This window comes from Rhinopithecus bieti, unplaced genomic scaffold (genome assembly GCF_001698545.2).
Source record: "Rhinopithecus bieti isolate Rb0 unplaced genomic scaffold, ASM169854v2 scaffold_33652, whole genome shotgun sequence".
Lineage (NCBI taxonomy): Eukaryota > Metazoa > Chordata > Mammalia > Primates > Cercopithecidae > Rhinopithecus > Rhinopithecus bieti.
Genome location: NW_016814761.1, coordinates 2,738,392 through 2,749,067, shown reverse-complemented (window position 1 = coordinate 2,749,067; position 10,676 = coordinate 2,738,392). Strand labels below are relative to the sequence as shown.

The following is a 10,676-nucleotide window of genomic DNA, read 5'->3' as shown; positions in this document are numbered from 1 at the left end:
GGTTCCAAGTTTTGCTATTGTGTATAACGTCACAATAAATTGACAAAGGGCTAATATCCAGAATCTACAAAGAATTCAAACAAATTTACAAGAAAAAAACAAAAAACACCATCAACAAGCGAGCAAAGGATATGAACAGACACTTCTCAAAAGAAGACATTTATGCAACCAACAGACACATGAAAAAATGTTCATCATCACTGGCCATCAGAGAAATGCAAATCAAACCCACCATGTGATACCATCTCATACCAGTTAGAATGGCAATCATTAAAAAGTCGAAACAACAGGTGCCGGAGAGGATGTGGAGAAATAGGAACACTTTTACACTGTTGGTGGGACTGTAAACTAGTTCAACCATTGTGGAAAACAGTGTGGCGATTCCTCAGGGATCTAGAACTAGAAATACCATTTGACCCAGCCATCCCATTACTGGGTATATACCCAAAGGATTATAAATCATGCTGCTGTAAAGACACACGCCTTTTTGCTTTCTTAATAGTGCGATTCAAAGAGCAAAAGTTTTTAATTTTTATCAAATCCAGTATATCAGTTTTCTTTGAAACTGCTTTTTGTATCCCTCAAAATCTTTTCTGACCCCAAGGTCACAAAGGATTTTCTCTTATAGGTTTTACTTTTAAATTTTTTTTTTTACATGAAGGCAATTTATTAACAGAAAATATTTTGAGAAGTCTTGTTCACAGACGGCGACCACGGCAACCCCCATTCCTGTGAGTGCTGTCAGAGGGGATGGGGGTGACGTCCTCAATCCTCCTGATCTTCATATCAGAGCAGACAAGGGCTCTGAGGGCCGACTGGGCCCCAGGTCCAAGGGTCTTGGTCTTATTTCCTCCTGTGGCCCGGAGTTGGATGTGCAGGGCAATGATACCCAGCTCCTTGCACCTCTGGGCCACATCCTGGGTGGCCAACATAGCGTATGGCGAGGATTCATCTCGGTCTGCCTTCACCTTCATCCCACCAGTCACATGGTGATGGTTTGTTTGCCGGAAAGATCCATGACATGGACAAAAGTGTCATTGAAGGATGCAAAGATATGGCAGACACCAAATACATTCTCCCCTTCAGCCACCTGAGGTCTGAGGCTGATGACCTGTTCTTCCTTCTTTTCCTTCCCTTTTTGAGATGCCATTTCTGCACGTTGTCTCCAGTCTCCACACTGGAAAGCTCTTATAGGTTTTATAGTTTTAGCTTTTATATTTAGGTCTATGATCCTTTTAAGCGAGGCTCATTTTTTTCTATATATGGAAACCTAGTTGTTTTAGCATGGTTTGCTGAAAATATTTTCCTTTCTCCATTAAATTGCCTTGTCAAAAATGAATTGATCATTTATGTATGGGTCTATTTCTGGACTTTATCCTATTCTACTGATTTATATGTGCAGCTCTTCTCCACCACCACACTGTCTTGTAGCTTTACTGTAAGCCTTAAAATCAGCTAATACAAGAATCTCAACTTTGTTCTTTTTGAAAACTGGTTTGGCTATTTTGGATTGTTTACATTTTCAGAGATTTAAAAATCAGCTTCTCAATTTCTATAAACTTCTTTGAGCATTACTTTTCTTGCTGGAAAAACAGAGATAATATAAACTTCCCGAGTTGCTGGGAAAGCAAAAAACAGATAATAGTGTACCAAATATGATGGCATAACAGGCATTCGATTAATGTTAGCTTTCTCTTTCTCTCCCTCTCTTGGCCTTTAAATAAACAGGATCCAATCTAGCAATGCCCTAACATTTCACTAGTGGGTCAGTGGCCATAGGAAAAATATTACTACACCAAATGACTTTTATAAGTAAATATTTGTGTTTTTACTTGGATTCAATACCGAAATGCACTTGCCAAAGAAAGCAATTCAGCATATTTACTAATAAACTGTTACAGGCCACATTTTAGGAAAGCATGAAACCACAGGCAGAACAAAAATTTAAGTATGTTTTCAAGTTCCATATAGCGCCTAATTCCATTATTCTGTAACACTAACAGAAAACACTTCTCTAGAAGGTCACAATGTTCCATTATTCATATTGCTGCCGCAAATGGAAAAAGTATTTTTGGTCACATTGTTTAAATATACATAAGACAAACAAAATGTGGCTACCCAATTCAACAATTAACATGTACTAATTTAAAACCCAAACCAACAAACAATCAAAAGCCTTTGAAGTATTTAAGTATAACCTAATTGATATCACTCCATGGAATAGAGAGGTATCAGTTTGCAAACACAGGCTACCAACAGGCAATTTTTGGTGAGCCACCAATGCTTTGTGGTAAACCCACATCTATCAGATGAACTGATACTTAAAGAAAAACAATAATTTGCTTTCTTTTTCCATGACTATTCAATGGCCTCTTTTAGTGTTTTTTTAAACATTAAAATGACTTCAAGCAATTTAACTATACTTGATTATCGAACGAATACGTAAAATCTGCTGGTTAATTTTAATTTTAAGGCAAGTCAGCTGCTAAGTCTTTTACTGTCCTACTTTCTTTTTTCTTTTTCTTTTTTTTTTTTTGGAGACAGAGCCTTCTTGCTCTGTCACCCAGGTTGGAGTGCAATGGCCTGATCTCAGCTCACTACAACCTCCCCTTCCCAGGTTCAAGCGATTCTCCTGCCTCAGCCTCCTGTGCAGCTGGGATTACAGGCATGCGCCGCCACAGCCAGCCAATTTTTGTATTTTTAGTAGAGATGGGGTTTTACCATATTGGCCAGGCTAGTCTCAAACTCCTGACCTCAGGTGACCCACCCTCCTCAGCCTCCCACAGTGCTGGGATTACAGGTGTGAGCCACCGCGCCCAGCCCTGGCCACATACTTTCTTAACAAGGAAGAAGCAAGGCCAAATCCTTTCTTTTCATGAAGATGAATGCATGACAAACCAGTAACTTTCATCTCTGTTAACTGAGCTGCATATAGAGACCTATCTGAAGACACACTAGAAATTAAGAAACTACAAAATGTTATTCCCCTCTTTGCCTCTTCTATTTGTCAAAAGCATTACCATGCTCATTTATGTAGGCTTGGCACCACCTGACTCCTCCCACTCTTGAGCTTGCATTTCAAGTTCTGTAAATATAACCTCTGTACTAGCATCATTATATCTCTCTTTTCCACTCCCGCTGCTCCTATCTTAGTTCATGCTTCCCTTCATTTGATCAGCTCATCTTTGGCAAGATTTGCAATAATATACTAAGCTAGCTCCCTGCCCCCGCATCCTGGCACTCTCTGATTCATTCTCATCACTTCAGTGATCTTTCTGAAATCAGAAATTCAACCACGTCGCTTTTCAGCTTACCATTCAATGAATTTCTTCAAATGCTAAACACAGAATTGCCACACAACCAAGTAATTCCACTCCTAGGTATATATCCAAGAGAAATGAAAACATGTCCACATAAAAATTGGGAGGCTGAGCACTGTGGCATGCACCTGTAATCCAAGCTACTCAGGAGGCTGAGGCAGGAGAATCACTTGAGCCCAGGAATTTGAGACCAGCCTGGGCAACACAGACCCCATCTCAAAACAAAACAAAACCGTATACACTTGATCACAGCAGCCCTATTCATAAAATGTAAAAGTGTAAGCAAACTAAATGTCCACCAACTGACAAATGGATAAAGAAAATGTAGTACAAATATACCACACAACATTATTCGGAAACAAAAAAAGAGTGAACGGATAAATGCAACAGCAGGACGAGTACCAAAAACATTACCTAGGTGAAAGAAGCTGGATACAGAAGACTCCATATTATATCATTTTATTCATGTAAAATGTCCAGAATAGGAGATTCCAGAGACAAAAAGTAAATTGGTGGTTGCTTGGGGCTAAGGTAGCAGGTGAGTTTGGGAATAGGAGCAGCTGTGTCCAGTGTTTCTTTTGGGGGAAGCTTAAAATATTCTAAAATTAGATTGTGATAACTGCACAATTTGGTGAATAAACTAAAATTGTACACTTTAAATAGGAAAATTTATGCCATGAAATATATCTCAACAAAGTTTTAAAAATCTCCGTAACTTCCTACACCCTTTCGCCTTTCCTGCCTCCTCTTTTGCACCCCCCCCACATAAGTCCTTTAACCCCTAAAGGATAAAATCTCCTGCATTAGCATGTGATAGCTACAAGAACGGGGTTCACCTTCCTACCCATGCAGCTGTAGCCCCTGTGATCTTAAAGGAGGGATTCTGCCACCGTGAGCTTCCATTGTAAAAATGGAGAAGTACCTTACAAGGATATGAGATAATGACGTAAAATATAACATGCTTAGCACTGTGCCTGGCATGCGGTTAAGCGCTCAATAAGTGACGGTCATTCTCATCACTCCCAGAAGGAACCAAAGTATCCCTCTCCTCTGGGACACTTAGAAGGCTTGAAACACCTGGTCCACCTATTAAATGTCTGCATCTTTTCCAAAATGGGGGTCAAATGTCCCTCGTCCTTTTCACATTCCTCAAGGTAGTAAGCCCCTCCAGGGTAGGGCCAGTGCCTATTCACCTGTGTGCCACCCCCTGCCAAGGCTTACCATAATACCCGGTATTAAATTGTTTCAAGAAGTATACATTAATGATTACTATGACATATATAAACTAGAATATTGATTGTCGACCCACAGTAGCCAAGACCCACAATAAGACCCACCTACGACCCACAATAGCCAAGATCAGGGTAAATGTGTTAATTATTTTAACTCTTTTACCTCCACTCTTCAGTAACAACCTCCAGTTTTTATTTATTTATTTGAGACCGAGTCTCGCTCTGTTGCCCAGGCTGGAGTGCAGTGGCTTCATCTTAGCTCACTGCAACCTCCAACTCCCAAGTTCCAGGGATTCTCATGCCTCAGCTTCTCGAGTAGCTGGGACTACAGGTGACGTACCACCACACCCAGCTAATTTTTTTGCATGTCTAGTAGAGACTGGGTTTCGCCATTGTTGGCCAGGCTGGTCTCAAACTCCTGGCCTCAAGCGATCCACCCATCACAGCCTCCCAAAGTGTTGAGACTACAGGCATGAGCCACCGCACCCAGCCTCCAGTTAATATTTAGTTAAGTACAGGCAACGTCCTAACTGCTCTAGAGATTATCTCATTTTATCCTCACTTGCAACCACCCTCTGCGGCAAGTACTATCATTTTATAGATAAGAAATCCAAGGCTGAGAGGTATTTACTGGTACATTTATTTCTAATGAAAAAAATGAGGAAAATAAAAACAAAATGCCTGTGTCCGCCACTACAGTTCACCGAACTGAATACATTCTGGGGCTGTTTGAATATGTCCATGACTTGCCTTTTTCCTTGCTACTAAGATAACGGAAATCATTGTTGTGCTTGACACACCTGGCTTGCCAGGACAGCCTTCTCCAGGAAACTCTCCAGCTTTGGGCGACCTCTCCCTCCACCATGACATCTCCTCCCTGCCTTCATCCTAGCTAGCCCTCTGATTCATTCTTATCAACGATTTTCTGAAATCAAAATTCCAACCATGTCACTCTTCAGCTTACCATTCAATGAATTTCTTCAAACGCTAAAATACAGAGTTGCCACACAACCTGACTTCCTTTAGAATAAAGTAGAATTCTAGGCCAATACATGGATCAGTAAGACTAGATATTCCTTACTCTGGTCTCACATTGGAGCAAAACAAAGAGAAAAGGGACACAGCCAATTTTAAAGCTTTCTAAGTCACACTAGGGATTCCCAGGACCTCCGCATGAATCCAGGAAGTGCGGGAATCAGATTTTCCTCAAAGTGTCCTCTGGCAAATCCATAGTTTGAGGCCTGGCCACTGTCACACGAGCAACATCAATTTGGTCAAGAGGTCCCCGGCCTGCCGGTGCAAGCCTTCGGCATTCAAGAAGAGTAAGTTGTAACAGAACTCTGAGGGCAATGACAGTGCTTCTGCTTCTGTTTTGTGTTTGTTTGTTTGTTTGTTTGTTTGAGACGGAGTTTCACTCTTGTTGCCCAAGCTGGGATGCAATGGCAGGATCTTGGCTCACTGCAATCTCTGCCTCCCGGGTTCAAGCCATTCTCCTGCCTCAGCCTCCCAAGTAGCTGGGATTACAGGTGTGCACCACCACGCCTGGCTACTTTTTTGTATTTTTAGTAGAGACGGGGTTTCGCCATGTTGGCCAGGCTGGTCTCGAACTCCTGACCTCAGGTGATCTGCCCGCCTCGGCCTCCCAAAGTGCTCAGATTACAGGCGTGAGCCAGCATGCCCGGCCTAGTGCTTCTGTGACCCACACTTGCAGGGCTCATAAATTCTCAAACCACAGGGAAGCAGCCCCTGGAAGTCTGACTTTTCTCATCTCCTAAAATCTTATTTTCCTTGGGAAACTGAAAATAGACATAACCTCCCATCCAGTCCAGGATGACAAGCCCAAGCTGAGGACATCGGCTCTGTGGAGACCAGAACAATTTAAAGTCTCCTCTGCTGATCAGACATTATGCCTTCTAGTCTCACTAACAAGAAATGTGTGACTGATTCATGCTCATGGGCACTAAGACAGATTATCCACACATACAAGGAATATAAACAACACAGCCCTTGAACTGAGTGGATAAAGAAAGCCAGAGCATCTAATAAATCTGATAAAACTTAAAAATAAATCCATAAAATAAGCAAAACCCATTAATGACGCATTCACATAAAACTAACGGAACATGCCATTCATAAAATGTAATATTCTTCACTCCTTTTTAATTTCCTGCAGTAAGGCTTTGGCACTATCCCCTAAACCAACATCATCCCTCTACTTGTTTAAATACAAAAGTGCTCTCTGGTTTATGTTTCTCAGTTGACTATTCCCAAATATTTTTAATACTACTTTATTATTCAGATCTACTGACAGTAATTTACATTCCCAGATGAAATTAAAAGTTGGTATAAGTCCCCAGAACACAAGGATACATGATCAAACATGTGAACGGGCAGAAATCTACTTTACTTGGAGTTTTTCAGTTACACACTAATTCATTCAGTTAATAAACACACTCTAAGACGCAAATATGGGCAGAGAACAGTCTACACAATTCTCAGCAATACATGTCATTCATTTAACAATAATTATTGTATGCCTCCTCTAAACCAGGGGTTAAGGGATCAACAGTGAACACAACAGCCTTTGGTTCTCATGAAGTTTACATTCCAGGGAGAAGGAACAATCAAGTAAAGAAGCCAACTACAAATTTCAAATGGTGAAACATGCTATTAAGAAAAATGATGTGATAAAGAATAAATAGAATACCTAGGAACTTCTTAAATGCTAACAGGGTTACTAAGGAAAAAAGACCTATCAATGTCAAACTTTATAGATGAACTAGGCAATGCATGTAGTGGCAGTGGCAGGAATAACAATAGCGGTCAAAAGAAGTGTAAAAATGTGACAAGAATAAAGAAAAAGAAAGGAACAAGGGCTGAAAGAGTGGAAAAAAAAGAGAAGTGGATGTGTAACAAAACAAGTAAGGGCTCACTGTGCCCATCACTGAGACCTGCCTTCCACGAAGAGAGAGACATGGGTTTTAATTTTTGCTGCTGTTTCCGGATCCGTGGGCTTAATTTATCAGTTCAAACCATACTAGAAATCACCTATTCTTCCACACTATTTGATACAAAATAAATAGAGGTTTTAAAACCCGAATAAACAGGTAAAATATAACTGCTTTTCTTCTTCTTTTTTTTTTTTGAGAAAAGGTCTTGCTCTGTCACTGTCATCCGGGCTGGAGTGCAGTGGTGTAATCACAGCACACTGCAGCCTCAATCTCTAGGCTCAAGCCTCTCAAGTAGCTGGTACCACAGGTGTATGCTACCACACCCAGCTAATATATATATTTTTTGCAGCAATGGGGTCTAACTATGTTGCCCAGGCTGGTGTCGACCTCTTGGGCTCAAGTGATCCTCCCACCTCAGACTCCCAAAGTGCTGGGATTATAGGCACGAGCCACTGTGCCTGGCCTAGAATTGCTTTTCTTAAGACAGTAATGGGGGCAAGAGTGTTTATAAATAAATGTATCTCTTCCTACAGGACAAAATCATATGGTAAGTTTTATTAAGATTCAAGCTTCAGGGTGAAAAGATCCTTGAAGAATACTTTTTTTAAGCGACCACTCCCTAAAGCACAGGCTTAAGAAAGCTACTTAACTCAGCTATACAACACCTATGCTAAACAGGAGTGATTACAATAGTCATCTTACAGCAAACTAGTGGGAAAATAACCCTGGTGAACCCTGGAAGCAAAACACTTTAGGTATAAGACAACCAAACAGAGAAGGACTCACAGAAGCTGCTGTGCATTCACCATGGCTTCCCTTCAGTCTGTGCCAAGCCAGAGTATGAAATTATCAAGATGGATCAGGTGTGGTGGCTTATGCCTGTAATCCCGGCACGTTGGGAGGCCAAGGTAGGTGGATCGTTTGGACCCTGAGTTCAAGACCAGCCTGGGCAACATGGTGAAACCCCATCTCTACAAAAAATACAAAAGTTAGACAGGTGTGGTGGTGCATACCCACAGTCCCAGCTACTCAGAAGGCTGAAGTGGGAGGATCGCCTGAGCTCTGGAGGTCGAGGCTGTGGTGAGCCGTGATTGCACCACAGCACTCCAGACTGGGTGACACAATGAGACCTTGTCTCAAAAACAACAAAAACCCACAATGAAATTATAAAGATGGAGCGGAAAGCCTGCATTGGCCTTTTCTTCCTGTCTGTATCTTCCACCAAACCTCTTACCTATATCACCACAGGCTGCCATTCCCTGAGTCTCTATCTCCATTTTGAAATACCAGAAAAGCAAGCAGCCAATGAGGTTTAAGGAGTTCCAGAACCTCACCACCCAGAGAAAACAGGAAGCAACACATTCACTGTAGAAGAGCGTCCACTTTCATCGTCTCAAAGCCAACTCAGACTAAAGCCTCCCTTGCTGCTTCTCTCTTCTGCCCTCTCTCTCAGCCCATCACCAACAGGACAACTCACTTATTTCACAGATGGGAAAAAGTTTGAAACTTCTCAAATATGCCCATTTATTCCAGTCTAACAGGTCAGACTTTTATCACCTCACAATCACAGTACTGCTAGTTTCCTCTGCTCCAAATTCATTCTGCCAGAACAATCATGCTAAAATTTCATTTACTAGGTTGGTGCAAAAGTAACTGCGGTCTTTGCCAATTTTTTTTTTAAATGGCAACCTAATATATTACATCAATTCCCTGTTGACGGCAGTGAAATGTCTTATGCCTCTCTATTTGCCCGCTGACTGACCCATAGCTCAATAAATATTTGTTGCTTGAAACCATCCCAGATCACCCACCAGCCTATGCCTAGTGAGCCCTGGAAGCAATAGATTTTTAAGGCAGAGGTGTTGAATATGCAGAATGCATGTGAAAAAGTCAACAGTCAACTCAAACACCTCCAAGATAAAATGGAGTATCTCTAAGACATTTCACAGTTCTGACTCCACCTAAACCAGCCTCTCTGCACTGAAATTAGGATGTCTGGGTTCTAACCCGAGCTCCTCCACTTCTGGCTATTTAACCTCTGCGCTTCAATTTACTCCTCATGAAAATCCAACGTGGCTTTTGTCAAGTTCTTCTTCCATCCTACCTGACTATTCAATCCCAAGCCATTCTACAAAGGTCAATAAGAGTCTTATTGAATGACCTCAGCCCATCTCTTCAGTCACTTAATATACAAACCTAGAGCAAGAGTCTGAATCATTCAATTTATACCTGAGATCGTACATTACCTTGCCTCATTTAATTACTCCACATGTATATGACGCACCCCTACTAATGTTCCACACATGAGAGACAGAGTGACACTATTCACTGCCTCACGTGGTCTTGAGTAGCACAATAATATTAATATCAACCACTGACTGGGTGCAGTGGCTCAAGCTTGTAATCCCAGCACTTTGGGAGGCTGAGGAGGCCAGATCACTTAAGCCCAGAAGTTTCAGACCAGCCTGAGGAACACAGTAAAACACCGTCTCTACCAAAAAAAAAAAAACACAAAAATAGCTGAGCATGGTGGCGGGGACCTACAGTCCCAGCTACTTGGGAGGCTGAGGTGGGAGGATCACTTGAGCCCAAGGAGACGGGGGTTGCAGTGAGCCGAGATCCCACCACTGCACTCCAGCCTGGGTGAGAGACCCATTTCAAAAAATAAAAAAACAACTATTATAAGTGTGGCGCACTGGCTCATGCCTGTAATCCTGGCATTTTGGGAGGCTGAGGCAGGAGGATCGCTTGAGCCCAGGAGTTAAGAGACCAACCTGGACAACATAGGGAGACCCTGCCTCTATAAAAAAAAGTCAGTTAGGCCGGGCGCGGTGGCTCAAACCTGTAATCCCAGCACTTTGGGAGGCCGAGACGGGCGGATCACGAGGTCAGGAGATCGAGACCATCCTGGCTAACACGGTGAAACCCCGTGTCTACTAAAATACAAAAAAACTAGCCGGGCGAGGTGGCAGGCGCCTGTAGTCCCAGCTACTCGGGAGGCTGAGGCAGGAGAATGGCGTAAACCCGGAAGGCGGAGCTTGCAGTGAGCTGAGATCTGGCCACTGCACTCCAGTCCGGGCGATAGAGCGAGACTCCGCCTCAAAAAAAAAAAAAAAAAAAAAAAAAAAAAAAAAAATAATTTTTCCCCAAAATTTTTCAATATTTTGTTGCTA

General features: G+C 42.1%; 1 protein-coding gene and 1 pseudogene across 5 annotated transcripts in view; both read right to left on the bottom strand.

Annotated features, from left to right (window-relative positions):
- MICOS10 (mitochondrial contact site and cristae organizing system subunit 10) overlaps nucleotides 1–10,676 on the bottom strand; it is a 124,666-nt gene that overhangs the window by 18,621 nt on the left and 95,369 nt on the right. The gene's annotated exons all lie outside the window — the stretch shown is intronic.
- Nucleotides 699–1,520, bottom strand: LOC108515273 (40S ribosomal protein S14 pseudogene; annotated as a pseudogene).